The 17,113-nt window shown below is 37.4% G+C and overlaps 1 protein-coding gene and 1 long non-coding RNA gene across 2 annotated transcripts in view; one reads left to right on the forward strand and one right to left on the reverse strand.

The window, feature by feature from the left end:
• ntn1b (netrin 1b) overlaps positions 1-17,113 on the forward strand; it is a 113,475-nt gene that overhangs the window by 36,274 nt on the left and 60,088 nt on the right. The window lies entirely within an intron of this gene.
• LOC125784407 (uncharacterized) lies at positions 11,151-16,071 on the reverse strand. The gene is made up of 5 exons (XR_007427200.1): positions 15,733-16,071; positions 14,249-14,304; positions 14,055-14,102; positions 12,937-13,029; positions 11,151-12,399 (listed from the first exon to the last, which is right to left on the reverse strand). It is a non-coding gene; the product is annotated as an uncharacterized LOC125784407 (long non-coding RNA).

Here is a 17,113-nt window from a genome sequence, read left to right on the forward strand (position 1 = left end):
GAGAACATGCCTTATTTGCATTATTTGAGGTCTGAAAGTTTGCATATTTTTTATATGGAATTTAGGATAAATGTTGTCTGTAGTTTATAGAATAAAACAACAATGTTCATTTTACTCAAACATAAACCTATAAATAGCAAAATCAGAGAAACTGATTCAAAACTGAAGTGCTCTCCTATTTTTTCCAGAGCTGTAGATTTAATAGGGAAACATTCCTAAAAGAATTCCAGCTGTTCCTGAAACTATCTCTATAATATCCATACATTTTCAAGAATTCCCAATTCATTTTGCAATCTGTTCCCCTATCCTACCAATTAATGGTGTAAAAATAGTAATTTCTTCACATGGGCAGTGCTATGCCTCTATACTTATAGTATTATAAGCATCAGCTAAAAGCTCTGTATTTGGGAATGCTGGGGGTGAATGGTGGCGGGCTATACGCCAAAAGTTCATAATTATTATAATGTTTCACTATTTTTCCTTTAAATATGACTAAATTGAATGATGTTGATAATAAATTCAAAATATAATAAAATTAAATGTTTTAATATTATTCACATATTATTCCTTTATATGTGTAATAATGTGATCATTCAGAGTAAATCTATTAAAGTAAAATTTATTGTTACACAGTGTTTGTATGAAATACACAAAAAAAAAAATAATAAACTTTTCTGTGGCACAAAAAAGACAGGTTATATTGATATTGACTCATTTACCCATTTCAAATGGGTTCAATTTTTCTTTTTTCTTCTCAGGGAGAAAAATTGCGGCGATTAGCACAAGTGGGGAGCATTGTGTATTTTCACGAGGCGAGATTCCGAGAGATTAATTTTGTTTACATTACCAACGAAGCCCCCAAGAAATGGATCCACGACTGCGGTTATGAGATAATCCCCTCAGACCGCGGTGCGAAAAGTTTTTAAAAAAAAGCAAACGACAGGATAAGAAGCCTCGCTTGCCCACACTTGTCGAGGAATGACACTTTTACAGCCGCTCTCGTAGAAAACAGAAGAAAGGAAAACTTCTCCAGGTCATCTTTCCTCCGTCTACGGCTCAACTTCTGGTCTGGTTTCAGCGTAATTGTATTTGTTGAGTCATTGTGCCTAACTTTCGCTAGGCAACTGCGGCGTTTACGAGCAGTTACTCACACAAAAGCACGGAGGTCTGATTGCTCAGCTAATTGGTGTCGGCAAGAGATCACAGAGCAGCGCTCATAAAACAGAATGCCCTCCTCCCCATTACATCACAGCGCTCCCTCGGCCGGGCGAGCGGCGAGCCTCCCAGACTGCCACTGTGGGATTCAGCCCAGGAAGAAGCTGTCTTGGACTTGGAAATGAAATAAATAAAATTACGTGAGCCTAGAGGTGATTAGCAGCAGCGTACGATCAAAAAAACTAAAAAAAAAAAAAACGAGCTGTGCTAAATGTATAATAACGTGTAATAAACGGGTAATATAAGGTTCTGAATACTGAAACAAAGCAGATTTCATTACTAAGCTTTGACTGCTTCAGTTTCTGAATCAGTTTCTCTGATTTTGATATGTATAGGTTTATGTTTGAGTAAAATGAACATTGTTGTTTTATTCTATAAACTACAGACAACATTTATCCTAAATTTCAAATCCAAATATTGTCATTTAGAGCATTTATTAGCAGAAAATGAGAAATGGCAGAAATAACAAATAGTGCAAAGAAAACAAGTTCATATTCATAAAGTTTTAACAGTTTAGAAACTAATATTTGGTGGAATAACCCTGTTTTTTAATCACAGTTTTCATGCATGTTCCTGGCATGTTCTCCTCCACCAGTCTTACACACTGCTTTTGGATAACTTTACGCTTTCACTCCTGGTGCAAAAATACAAGCAGTTCAGCTTCTTTTGATGGCTTCCTCTTGATTATATTCCAAATGTCTTCATGAATTTGGTAAAATCAAAGAAACTCATCATTTTTAAGTGGTCTCTTTTTTTCCCACATTTTTCCACATCTGTATGTTGAAGCATGAAGATGTTTTAGTGTTGGAATAAAAATAATGAAGTCTGAGATACTAAAATGCTTATAAAGTAGCTGTAGTTGAAGGTTCTAGATGATAAACTAGTTTTAAAAGGTTAAAAATTATAATTTACAGACTATTTATTAAAACTTTAAAGAGTCAGCCCTATAAAAAATAACAACTAGCATTAGCCTGACTAGCCATATTATAGCAAATAGCATCTCAGAAGCCATAGCTTTGCTTTTGTATGAGGAACCCAGTCCAGGAAGAAGCTGTCATGTATTAAATAAAATTACATAAGCCCAGAAGTGATTAGCAGCAGCATACAGTCAAAAAGTGAGCTGTGCTAAACGTATAATAACGTGTAATAAACGGTTAATACAAGGTTATGAATAATAAAACACTGCAGAAGCGTTACTAAACCCTTATAAAGTAGCTGTAGTAGACGTTCTAGATGCTAGACTGGTTCTAAAAGGTTAAAAAAGAAACTTAGATACTATTTGTTACAACTTTGAAGTCTTTAGGCTTGGCTAGAAGTGATTAGCAGTAGCATACAGTCAAATATGATAATATGATAGCATCTTATAAACAAGGTTCTGGGTGCTAGACTAGTTCTAAAAGGTTAAAAAACAGAATTTAGAGACTATTTATTGAAACTTTGAATAGTCAGCCCTTTAAAAATAACAACTAGCATTAGCCTGGCTAGCTATATTATAGCAGATAGCATCTCAGAAGCCAAAGCTTTGCTTTTATATGAGGAACCCAGTCCAGGAAGAAGCTGTCTTGGACTTGGAATTGAAATAAATAAAATTACGTGAGCCCAGAAGTGATTAGTAGCAGTGTACAATCAAAAAACTAAAAACAACTAACAAACAAGCTGTGCTAAACCTATACTAATGTGTAATAAACGGTTAATACAAGGATATGAATAATAAAACACAGCAGAAGGGTTACTAAACCTTTATAAAGTAGCTGTAGTAGACGTTCTAGCAGCTAGACTGGTTCTAAAGGGTTAAAAAAGGGACTATCTGTTACAATTTTAAAGTTGAAAAGTATGAAAAGTAGCTGTTTTAAAAGATTCTGGGTGCTAGACTGGTTTTAAACGGCTTTAAAAAGTATTTAGATGCTGTTTTCTGAAACTTTGAGACTTTTGAGACTCAATAACAGTAGCATTAGCCTGGCTAGCTGTATTAGCAGATAGCAGCGCTGCTTTTATATGTGGGCTCCAGTCAAAGAAGAAGATTTATAATGAATACAAGAGTCTAAAAGAGGTTAGCAGCAGCACACGGTCAAAAAACAAACACCAGAAAAAAAGAATTATGCTTAACGTATAAAAACGTGTATAAAAACATAAAATAAACTAATATTTTATTAGAAAAAGTTGTATTAGAAGGCTAGTAGAAGGTTCTGAATACTGAAACACTACAGTTTTTAGTAGAATGCTTTCCTTGAAGGGTTACTAGTATATGTTAAAGACTAGCAGTGCTAGCATTAGCCTGCATCCAGCCATATCAGCACAATAGCATTTCAGAAGCCACAGCTTTGCTTTATTTTACTTTTATATATGGAATCCAGTCAAGGAAGAAGATTTCTTTGACTTAGCAGTACATTCTGGGTGCTAGACAGGTTTTTAAAGGTTAAAAAAAAGACTCAAGGCTATAAAAATAACACCTAGCATTAGCCTGGCTAGTCATATTATAGTAGCTAGCACCTCAAAAGCCATAGCTTTGCTTTTATAGGTGGTTTTGGATCCTGGAATACTACAGTTTTTATGACCAAGCTCTGCCTTAAGGGTAACTAGCACAGCAGCTTGTTGTTGGAACATTCAATTAGCAAGCGTTGCTTCCTTGATAACTCACTATCATTTTATCTCCTTTAATCTTCTTTAGGTCCTATTTCCCATCACAACATGCTGAGACCTCCTGAGGGTGCGAGAATTGTTTTAGAAGGTTAAAAGAAAGTTTAGAGGCTGTTTATGTTGAAACTTTGAAGACTCAACTCTATAAAAGTGACACCTAGCATTAGCCTGCTAGTGATATTAGCTCATAGCATCTCAGAAGCTGATCTCAGCTTTGCTTTTATAGCATTAGTTTTTAGTATTTTTCCACAGCAAGCAGCGAAGTGAATGTAATGTTAAATGTAGGGCTAAATGTCATTCAAAAAAGACGGTGATCCAAGAATAAATTTGGATTAAATAAGAAGGACTAACGCTATTTTTGGGCTAAATAATTGCTGTGATAAACTAACAAGATTTAGCATCAAAAATACACTCAAGTTGATGATTACTGTGGAAATACACCAAAGGCTAAGGCTGTAAAAGCAAAACTGTGGCTTCTGAGATGCTATCAGCTAATATCACTAGCAATAACACTAGTTGCTTCCTTGATAACTCACTATCATTTTATCTCCTTTAAACTTCTTTAAGTCCTGTTTCCCAGCACAACAAAAGGTTAAAAGAAAGTTTAGAGGCTGTTTATTGAATCTTTGAAGACTCAAGTCTATGAAAGTAACACCTAGCATTAGCCTGCTAGCGATATTAGCTGATAGCATCTCAGAAGCTGATCTCAGCTTTGCTTTTATAGCCTTAGCCTTTGTTGTGTTTCCACAGAAAGCAGCGAAGTGAGTGGAATGATTCATGTTAGGGCTAAATGTCATCCAAAAAAAAAGACTAAACCTATTTTGGGCTAAATAAATGCTATAATGGACCAGACTGTAATGTTACCAGATTTAGCATAAAAATGGACTCAAGTTGCTTCTTAAATGCTAATATTGCTAGTATGCAAATGCTAAGTATTACTTCTATAGTCTTAAAAGTTTCAAAAAACAGCCTCTAAAGTGTAGCCAGATTCATGCTTAATATTAATGACAACTGTTTTGAGGTTTTAAAAACCTGAGAAGCTGTGGCCTAAACTGTCCATAAATGCTGGAAAACCCCTTAAAATGTGTATTCTGTATCTCTAAGGAAGAGAGGAGCCAAAATTCAAGAATTTATTGGGATCACAGTTATCGGTAAAGCTTGATTGCAGTTTTTGCACAACCAATTTATTAGGTTTAGCGGCAAAGGCTTTCTCACACAGGGCTAGATTGGTTTGGATAGTTTTTTTCCCTTCATATACAGCTCTGGAAAAAAAAATGATCAACAAAGAGTTCAGAAATCAATATTTGGTGGAATAACCCTGGTTTCTAATCACAGTTTTCATGCACCTTGGCATGTTCTCCAAGCGTTTGGATCTTGCATCTTGGCAGACTGGTTCTCCACCAGTCTTACACACTGCTTTTGGATAACTTTATGCTACTCACTCCTGGTGCAAGCAGTTTCAGTAGTTTAAGCAGTTCAGTTTGGTTTGATGGCTTGTGATCATCCATCTTCCTCTTGATTATATTCCAGAGGTTTTCAATTGGGAAAAATCAAAGAAACTCATCCTTTTTAAGTGGCCTTTTATTTTTTCCAGTATGATAATAAGCAAAAAAAAAAAGAAATCTGTAGAGGGGTAAATAGTTTCTGATTCTGATTCTGATTCTAATTCTGACTCTGATGTTATCATAATTAGCTCAACGTTATGATGGCACAGCTCTTTGAGACAGCTCCAGGTTTATTATTATTATTATTAATATTATTATTATTATTATTATTAGGCCTCCGACTTCCTTCCTTCTTTTCTCAATCACTCGTTTCCTCCTAACAACCAGAGCACATCAAAGCCTGGAATTTCTCTCCGTCTATTGCCACCACGCTCCCTTCATCTTTTATTTGTTTATGGAATGCCAAGGTGATGCCGTGCCAGTGGTGCAGGCATGAGCCGGTAATCGAATGAATCCAGTTGCCCAGAGTCAGAACTCAGCCAATTTCCCCCCAACCCATTCAATCAAAAGCATTCCGGAAACTTGTAAAGAAGATTAAACATGTTGATGTCACTCTGCCAGAGCTTTGTTTTAATTCACATTCCCAGAAAAAAACTAGACGCTCTTCAAACCTCCTGTCAAAATATTCAGTGGAGGAAACGGTTGACAGTATCTGGAGATACCAGGAAAAGATAATAGCTTCTTGATGATCTTCCAGTGAGGAGGAGTAGATTTATGTACAGGGCAGATATAACATAAGAGTACCGTATTTTTCTGGCTATAAAGCGTACTAACAATAAACGCCTATCTTTTTGGTCTATTTTTTATACATAAGGCACATTATGCAACACTAGTAAGGAACAGGGGTCAAATGAACACTGGATGTTAATCTACACAGATTTCTCTCCTGAAAACCGTTTATTTGGGTGAATACAGCACTTCCGTTTATTTACAGTAAGCTTAGATTTCCAAATTTCAAAAAAACTCGCAGGCTACAGTCCGATAATGCTCACATTTGAATGTTGAAAGAATTTGCCTCTTAGTACAGTTAGCCGGTAATGCTAATGCTGCTCCAGCAGTGCTTGCCAGGGTTAGCAGCAGGCTACAGGCCAATAATACTCACCTCTGAACGGCGAAAGAGCTAGCGCTTAGTGGCTAATGCCAATGCTGCTTCAGCAGTGCTAGCTGGGGTTAGCAGCCTGCTTCAGGCTGATAATACTCACCTTTGAATGGCGAAAGAGTTTGCCTCTTAGTACAGTTAGCCGGTAATGCTAATGCTGCTCCAGCAGTGTTAGCCAGGGTTAGCAGCAGGCCACAGGCTGATAATACTCACCTCTGAATGGCGAAAGAGCTAGTGCTTGGCACGGTTAGCGGCTGATGGTAATGCTTCTCCAGCAGCAGGCTAAAGTCCCATAATACTCACCTTTGCATGGTGAAATCTTTTACTTCTTAGCAAAGTTAGCAATTACACAGGAGTATTATACTGCTGTTCCAGCAGTGCCAGCCAGGGTTAGCAGCAGACTACAATCTGATAATACTCACCTCTGAATGGAAAAGAGCTAGCGCTTGGTGCGGTTAGCAGCTAATGCTAATGCTGCTCCAGTCTCAGTGCTGGAGAAATAAACTGAAACTCCTGTATAACGCTGTACTTCAGCAAAATGAGTTTACTGCTCCTTAATACCTGACTGGTAAAATTCATACATAAGCGCATTGTCGATTTTTGAGAAAATTAAAGGAAGTGCATCTTATCATGTGAAAAATACTGTACAGTATATAACATTATTTATTCAGGCTTCTATGAGTGCTTTTGCAAAGCATTAATTTAGTTCATTATTCTCTTTTCTAACCTCAATACAGAATTTAAAAAAATATGAGACAGTATGAAAAGTTTCTTTTTTTTTTCTTTTACCGGCAGTGTTAACCCAAATGTCCCCAATTGAATAATACCTCTCACAGACTTTTTTTTAATTATTTGGGAATGTATTACCACCACCTCATTATGAATGAATAATCCTATCACATACTATTTAAAGCATTGTTAAACAATTGTTGCATCAATTTTTGCATCTGGAGCACAATGGTAAATTGGTGATGGTAATGTAGCGTAACGTGTGCTCTCTGTGTGAATTTTAATGCATTCTTGTGAACTTTAATGGGTTCTTCATACACCACCCACACACCCTACTCTTTATATACTGTATAGTTATGCAAGTCGTACAAGTGCTTTGTGTGGGCTTTCCAATGAGCAATTGAGGAGCTTAGGTTCTCCTTATGCGTCTAAACCTAAAGGCTTTACGAGTTTAGCTTAGCATCACGCCAGTGTTTGTTTTGTCCAGGATATTGAAACAAAAACCCGCTTGACTAATGTCCAGGCTCATAAAATTTTCCATAAACACGTGAAATCCATACTCTTATCCTAGCTAGGGAAATTCGGAGGTGTACTCCAGACAGGGACACTCTGACACGGCCAAACAATATCTCACCAGGCCTAGCTCAGCCTCACCCAAACCCAGCCAACCAACCCCTCCCTGATCCCTCAACTCCGCATACAAAGAGAGATCTGTGGCACTCGCCTTGCTTACAGTAATCACAGAAAAATGACGAGCGCAAACAGATCTTGGAATTGCTGAGCTATTAAGCGTTGCGACAGCGTGAAAACCTGCTGCAGGATAGGCCAGAGTGTTCCTGACATGAGCGCTAATCCGCTGTGTATCGAGACGTCAGTCCCTCACGTCGTTGCGCCTCTAGAAGATGAGCGCTTTGTTTGACTTGGCACCCACCGCGCGACCATAATGGGGCAACTGTAATTATGGACTTCAGGCAGTGAGAGGTTAATTGATCTGGGATAAACAGCTATTTCAGAGGAATGCCTCGCTTCATCCAAACAGCGGAGAGAGAGACGTTGTCTGTCTGTGTCTTAAGAAGACAAGCGGCGAAATCTATCAAGCTATTAGAAATTATCTGCTAAAACCAAGTTATCTGCCAAACCTTGGTGCTAGTTCAGAGCTATCAGGCATCGGCACTCAGAAACAAAGCCACCAAGCATTTACAGGGGTTGGACAATGAAACTGAAACACCTGACATTTTAGTGTGGAGTTTCATACCTAAATTGGAGCAGCCTGGTGGTCAATCTTTATTAATTGCACATTATTGCACCAGTAAGAGCGTGTGAGAGTGTGAAGGTTCAATTAGCAGGGTAAGAGCACAGTTCTGCTCACAATATTGCAATGCACACAACATTATGGGTGACAAACCAGAGTTCAAAAGAGGACAAAATGTTGGTGCACGTCTTGCTGGCGCATCTGTGACCAAGACAGCAAGTCTTTGTGATGCATCAAGAGCCACGGTATCCAGGGTAATGTCAGCATACCACCAAGAAGGACCAAGCACATCCAACAGGATTAACTGTGGACGCTGTAAGAGGAAGCTGTCTGAAAGGGATGTTCGGGTGCTAACCCGGATTGTATCTAAAGAGAAGCTGCTATCTCCACACCAGCATATGTTGTGAGGTGTTATCTTGTGAGTGAGTTGGAGTAAAAATATGAATGGGACACTATATATTGGAGGCATTTAACATTACTTGATCTTTAATGAAAACATCATAGAAGGCTAAATTACCACCTGACCACAGTGGATAGTGCAGCGGTTGGTCAATGATGGCGTCTGGCTAGAATTGTCCTTGCTAACAGATCAGTTCATATTTTTTGAGCTTCCATTTTTAGTTTATATTTAATGATCATTCTTTTGGTCTTTTGGTCTAACAGATTGATGGGCTATGGCAACCCTGGCAAGACTCAAGTGATACTACACACACACACACACACACACACACATACACTGTGACACAGAGCTGCAGTTTGTTGACCCAGACTAGAGCAGCAACATTGGCTGCGTCTGCTCCTGTGGTCGTCCGTGGTCCGTCAGGCCGGTTGTTTGTCCGGTTTGTTGGAGACTGTGGGACGTTCTCAGCCTGTTGGTCTAAATATGGCTTATCAGAGAGGCGGCCATCATCACTGCAGCACAATTAGGCCTGAGATAAATGCTGCAGCACTGTGACGTGTATCAGAGATACTACAGCCCTGCTTACGAGAAGCTGGAGACAGCTGCAGTGATAACGCTGTATAATCATCAACTGAGGCCAATTATTATATTAATAGTACTGTAATAGTCAAATAGAGCTCAGTAAAACTTTAGCATGTGAAATAAACCTGACTTTAAGGGAGCATTGCTAATGTTAATTAATGTAAATAAAATACAATACACTGACTAAAAACTAAAGTTATCCAAAAGCAGTGTGTAAGACTGGTGGAGAAGAACATGCCAAGATTATTTGAGGTCTGAAAGCTCTGCATTTTTCTTATTATATCAGCCATTTCTCATTTTCTGCAAATAAATGCTCTAAATGACAATATTTTTATTGGGAATTTGGGAGAAATGTTGTCTGTAGTTTATAGAATAAAACAACAATGTTCATTTAATAGCAAAATCAGAGAAACTGATTCAGAAACTGAAGTGGTCTCTTAATTTTTTCCAGAGCTGTATATTGTATAAAATATGTGATGAAGCATATTTATAAATATATATCTTGTATTTGTATTATTAATAATAATGAATGAACAATGAATTACAAAAAAATTTATTTATACATCATAAATGTCTTGAATTGGTCTTCAAATGGTCTTGACTACTAAAAGTCTTGGGTCCCTATATTAGCCATTTATCTTTAGAGCCATCAATCCGTAACTGAACAGCTTGATTTGGGATGTGTCAGTGCATCTTTGCTATCATAACGACGTGAAAAGTATGCATTGTGTGGCTCAAAAGGCATGTACTAATTATTTTAATTTATCATGGGTGTGTTTTCGGCATAACGTAAAATAAACCGATCAGTGTTACTTGTCATTCCCTTTTTACGTGCCAGGTGTGCTCTGACTTTGGCGGATTTATATTTTAACAGCGCACACCTGCTTGTTCACGCTGTGAAGGTGCACAAGCAGCTCATTTACGAAAAAGGCAATGTTAATTTAATTAGTATTCTCTTTATTTCTGCTGTAAGAGTTGAGTTTTGTTATACTGCGTATTCATGTGTACGTTTCAGGTGGGGGTGTATGCTGAGATAGCAATAAACGTTTGGCTCTTGACCTTTGTCTAGGTTGTTTTCAGTCAGTGGTGCACCTGTGTTGCTATTTAAACGATGCAGGCGCAAGGTGCGAAAATAGACAGATGGTGGGGTGTGAGATAGCAGTGAGCATCATGATGCACCTTGCACAGGGTGCAAGATAGAGCCCTTGGTCTTAGTTTGGACTTTTAGATTTTAGAGGTCTTGAAACAACAACACCAGGTATTACACCCCACAGTGGACAGTGCAGTGGGTGGTAATGATCGTGACCGGCACACTCTAAGAAATGAAACGCTGTATTTACTTAATCTAGTTATGTCAACCGGTCCCACAAAACTTGGTTGCTTAAATCAGGAAAACAATATTCAATTAATTGCAACAACATATTCTAAGTAAATCTAACAAAATTGTTTTAATTAAATGCAACATCATGGAGTTATGTTGGATTAATGTAACAATGTTGTCTTGAATTCACTTAGAACAGGTTGACTTAACTTAACATGATTAAGTTCAATTTACTCAACGTAAATAAGCTATATTAATGTTTTAGGTTCATGTTGATTGCACTTAATGACTGAACCCTGGTTTGCTGCATTTAAGGCAGTAGGTTAAATAAATACAACTTAAGTCACATTTGTTCACCTGACTTTATTAAACAATCAGGTTCAGAAACAGTGAGGAATTTGTCAAACATTACATTTTGTCAAAAGTTATGAAAGGTATTTCATTAGGTATTATATTAAGACCATTATAAATCAAAGACAATATGTAAAAAAACAAATACAAAATAAAACCTGCTCTTTAATACATAAACAAATTAAGCACAAATTTACAAACTGAAAATGTACTTTCACTAAAACAAATAGTCCAAAAATAATTAAAAATAAATAAATAAACTTATTCAATGCACATATTTAAGAGGGTTGTCAATTTCTTTATACTAAAGTTGAATACCTTTTAACTGTTTTATTTCCAAACATGAAAAAACTCTAAAGTACCTCGAAGCTACATTTATGTCTCATAAAATATCTGACTCATGATGTCCAGATTAGAAGACCTGAGACCTAAAGCTTATTGTAACAGTTTTCAATACTATTATAAAAAAAAAAAAAATAATAAAACTGACCATACAACATTAGCATTGAGACAGCTTCAACAATATCAAAATTGGCTGTCCTTTTTAAACTGTTTTTGGGTCCAGCTCAGAAAACAAAAGTTACATGTGCTTACAGCTGAAACAGCAATTATTATTGAGAAAAAAAAAAGTCTATAGATCAATTGTTTTTTTCCACCATTAGTGCAAAATCCAAAGACTAGACTAACTTCATTCCCAGTTTTGACTACTGCAGGTGATTTTACTGCATTTTCACTTTTGAGGACCTGCACCTTAGAGAGCTTGTTCCCATCCAACTCCCATCACTTTCTGAAGAAATTCAAACATGCATCACAGCTGAAAACTTGAAACATTGCAGATTACAAAATCAACCAAAATATGTTTCACATTGTTTTGTCCATCATTAGTCCAAAATCCAAAGACAATATCTCTGCCTAATCAAGAGTCAACAGAAGTCTAACTCCATGTCCAAGAAGTCCTCCAACTCCAAGAAGTCGTATCTACTGTACGTGATTTTACTCAAGCAGTTTGTTTTTGAGGACCTGCACTTTATTGGAGAGCTTGCTCCCATCCAGTTCCATCAACACTTTCTGAAAAAAATCGAACGTGTATCGCAGGTCCTTGGGATAGCTCAAGTTTAAACAGTAGATCAAGCCAAGCAAGACCGCACATCCATTTGCCACATCTCCCAGATCTTGCAGGACTGTGCATCCCTCAATGACTATGCCAACATCCTCAGGTACATCTGTAGAGTCTGCTCCCTCATGTCGGATGATGTAGACGCCCAAAACCATTTTCTCCACTTCTCTCACTGAAGCAAGATCAAAATCCTGAAAAAAACAAAACAAACAAAAAAAATATATATATAGATAGATATTAGTATTAATTATGCATCCATGACGCAATAATAAATGCCCCTTCATTTGTCCAACTAACTGTATATACCTAAAACATCTTCAGTTTACAAAGGCCCTACTCTACAAAGACTGTAAAACTTCTCCCTTAAAAAGGCACACAGCAGCCAAGCATTGTAGTTCAACAAGCTAGAAAGAAATTAAAGAACAGGGGTACCACTAATGTATAATCTGCTGCCCTTTTTGGTTGATGATTAATTGCATCAACCATTTGTCTCTTATTTTTGGAAAATGTAACGCTGTATTACTGGCCAAATCAGTTTTGCATAACATGCAAATACTAGCACTTATGCAGTTACAAGTGAAAAAGTTGCTGAGGCTATAAATTAGCAAGAATTTCCAGGATACGCCATTCACATAGTTTTGTTAAATTAACATGTAACAAGCATGTTTAAAAAAAGTTATACATTTTCTGTATCAGTTTCGCTATAGCTGAATAAAGTTGCAACTTACCAAGTACTCCTTCATAAGGCCGTCAGACTTTTCATTCAAGTAGATGCACAATGCTTTCAGGATGCACTCCCGTCGTACTTCAATACTGGGATTCTGTGGGAGAACAGTTTTAGAACAAGTCTTTACAAATGCACCAAAGCTTCCAGATTTAGGTTCATTTTTTACATCTACAGGGTAAGTAAGAAGTCACAGGACACCTTTTTGTTTCAGAAACGAACGGAAAATGACAACATATCTAAATACCTGAACACGTATCTGAATAAAATAACAAATGGGGAAACTGCCATCTTTGATCATCTTTCAAGTAGCATTGTCAGGTAATTCTCAGCATTTAGGTAAAAGGGTGTCCTGTGACTTTTGACTTTTGAAGGCTGAAGCTAGTGGACCACCGTTACCTATAGCTTTTATCAATGGATTATTAGTAGAAATGGCAAGGCTGAGTTCATCAATTACTGACTGATTAACCTGTAGGTTATGCTTTTTGAAAATGTCTAAAGTTGCACTGTGAGAGACAGGCAGTGCAGTAGAGGTAAAAATGAATTGCAGAGCATGATACATGGGAAAAAACTTCTAATTTCAAAAGGACAGATGCTAATTTTTTAGTTATTGTGTCTTGCAAGTTCTCATTTTCTTCATTAGCTTCAATCAAATTGTGACAAACTAAGTCAGAAGTACTTTCTCCAAGATCAGTTGAATGTTCTTCAGATAGCTGATGCTCATCATTTTCATCCCTACAATTCACCAATCCAACTTTAAAGTCTTTTACTGTGCAATTAGCATGTTTCCTACTCTTATGGGATTTGAAAGTAGCATAAATATTAGTTTGAAAAGAACAATTTTGAAACATACAAGTTACTGTTTCATAATGCCTCAAATTATTGTTGATATGAGAAAAGTATTCTCTGCTAGATGGTATTTCACTTCCAGGACACAACAGGCACGTAAATATTACTAGTTCTGCACTTCTTTGATGTGTATCAACATGAAATCGACTCAAATGAGTTTTAAGAGCATTCCATGTTTTGAATGAGCATGGGCATTCATAGTATGCACATGGATATGGGTGTCTCTGACCATAATGGCCATGCTTCAGTTTATAATGTTTTAGTAATTGGTACCTCGTAGATGCACTTTCAGAACACTGTTTGCACCTCCACATTCAGAGCCTGAAAACAAGAGTTGGATGTGTCAATGATCTGCAATAATTGAAACTATCAAAATGTATCATTTATAAATAACAGATATTGTTACACAATCCCTCAAGAATCTATAGCACTTAAAATAATTGCTTTAAGAAGTAAAGAATACTTACAACTACATTTGAGCTACTGGCTTTGCATCAGTGAGGTAAGACACTTGCTGACAAACCTGCAATCCAGACAATTTGTAGTTACTGATCACAAACATTTCATGGGAAGACAAACATGAAAAGTTCACAAGGTTATTTAAATTGCTATTGTAAAACAATTTTAGATTTTATTATGCCTTTAAGAATTTTAATCTGAAAAATTATTTATTATTTTATAAAGACTATTTAAGCAGTTAAATATGATAAAATATGATTCTTAAAATGTTGCCTTATGCAAAAATAACGCATTCTAGTCTAAAGCAAAATCTTGCCGAGCTGCAGCGGCAACGAGTGAATACGTGCTAATAAGAAGTGATAAGACTATGAAATCATTACTGTAAGTGACATAAACCAGAGTTTTATCCATCTCTCTCTCCTGTCGGCTCCTCTGCCCTCACCATTTTAGTTGTACTATGAGAGGCTGTTCGAAGTGAGCAGGCAGTCACGAAACCAACAGGTTCTATTAGCCAATAGCGGTCCGGCACATGTCCCGCCCCCAAACTTTGAAAACGCGCGGGCAAAAATCTCTCTCGCGCGCAGAGAGCAGCCGACGGAAAAAATCAAATCACGAGAGAAAAAAAAGCAGCGGGGGGGGCGAGGAACAGTTTCACGCCGAAATTTCCACTTTTTGTTTCTAAATAAAAGGATGTCCAAAGACTTTTGACACACCCTGTATATTTAAGTAATTTTTTTTCCACCTTAAACGACACAGTGTTGACATTCAGCCGGTGTTCTGCCGAGTTGTGCTACCCGTCGATACGTGCTACTTAGCGGCACTGCGCATGCGTCAACTCATCTTTTTTTTACTGTTTTCAAGCGTTTCCCCTGATAATTTTGTTAGTTTGTATTTTCAGGTGCATCATACAAATCTGAGCTCACTCTCATTGTTTGATTGAGGTTTAAACCCGTGTAAAAAATGCTATATAAAATGTAATATAAAAACATATATGTATTAGCTATAAATTAAACAACTATCACCTATATTTCTTTAAATATACTTTGATACAGCGATTTAGACTTACTGAATTACCATACAGAGCCTGCTTCTGCGAGAATATAAAAATTTTTGGTGTTTTTACATTTAAATACACAGGGGTAGCAAGGTTTGACAAGGTAGCACAAACCGACAGAACACCGGCTGTTAGTCTCATATTTACTGCACATTTTCTGCTTAAAAAGTACACAGTTAGAGTCAGAATTAGTTCTAAACGAATTGAAATGGACATAAAACTAAAGACATTACAAGCAAACCTAGGTGTGTTGTTGGAATATTTACAGTTGGCAAGATACGATTTGGCACGTGAAAAATACATACTGACTGACTTTGTGTGGAGCCCTAAATGCCGTCAAAACGTACAGCAGAGAGCAAAAAAACACTAAATTAACACTTATCTGTTGTCTCAAAGGTACCGTTTTAAAAGCACTATTAAGTAAAACTTTGTACTTACCGAATAAATGATGGATGGCTACCGTTGAAACCCGAGACACACCTGGAGGTCTCTCGCAAGCTTTTGGGGTGGTGAAAATGGCGTCTGTGCCCCTCAGAAATACCGTGCATGTGCGAAACTGCGGGTATGGAAACCGCAATGGGACAATTCAAGTGCTAGTGCGTTTAAAGTAAGTTGGTTACATTGGTTTGAATCTGCAGTATTGTGTTGCATTGAAATCTCATACTATTATTTTAATGCAATGAAACTTGATTATTTTGACTGTAAAAATTTAAAAAGTAAGAGTAATTTCAGCATAATCATTTATGTAATGAGAACAATATCAGTGTTTCATTTCTTAGAGTGCAGTGTCTGGCTAGAATTGTCCGTGCCTACAGAAATTACATCCACATTCAGTACGTTAGACTACTCCCAGGTCAATACAGTGTTTTGTTTGATTACATGGCACACAGGACATCAGGACAAAAGTCATGGGACACAATCCTAGTCAGTGCACACTTTCGAACACAATTCCTGTGAGAGTGTGAATGAGCAGAATGGGGCCTGATATCTGAGAAGAAGTGAACTGAAAGACGAAGAACAAGAAAGAGAGAGAAATAGAAAGAGAGAGAGAAAGAAAAAGAGAAAAAAGAAAAGGAGGGAAGAGAAATTCAAAGCCTGGCTTTGGTATGCCGTGAACGTGCTGAGTGGGCCAAGTGTTTAAGATGTGTGGGGGATAAAAAACTTGACAGCTGCCTAACACCTCCTTCCTGTGTGTGTGTGTGTGTGTGTGTGTGTGTGTGTAACCCCTATGTGGTGACTAACCGCTGCCTGTGTTGTGAGGCAGGTGTGAGCCGGACTGCAGCAGTGTGTATTATATGGGTTTGAGCGCTGTTTCCGTGTCGTGTAGCTAGTTTTTTTTTTGTTTTTTCATTTTTCTTTTTTTTGTCTATCACTTCCATCTTGGAGCAGAAACCTCAAAGTGAAAAGGCCACAGATGGAGAGATTAGAGGAGAATGAGCCATGATGAGGGCCTTTTTTCACCACACCTGCACACACACACACTTAAACACACACACACACACACACAGATTGTTGTTTTTTTCAATGTGAAATACGACATGGTAAACTATGAATGAGATTACAGTGATTACTGCGTTTCACAGTGTTTGATATACAGTATATGTTGGCTGTTAAGGTGTTGCTAGGTGGCTGCTAAGGTTTTGCTAGATGAATGCAAATACTTTTGGCTAATAGAGCTGTGTTAAGATTCTTAGCATGGTAAATGAGTAATGCTAATGCTGCTCCAGCAGTGCTAGCCAGGGTTAGAAGCAGGCTACAGGCCAATAATACTCACCTCTGAATGGAAAAGAGAAGAGAGAGTGCTTAGCACGGTTAGCAG

This window comes from Astyanax mexicanus, chromosome 19 (assembly GCF_023375975.1).
Source record: "Astyanax mexicanus isolate ESR-SI-001 chromosome 19, AstMex3_surface, whole genome shotgun sequence".
Lineage (NCBI taxonomy): Eukaryota > Metazoa > Chordata > Actinopteri > Characiformes > Acestrorhamphidae > Astyanax > Astyanax mexicanus.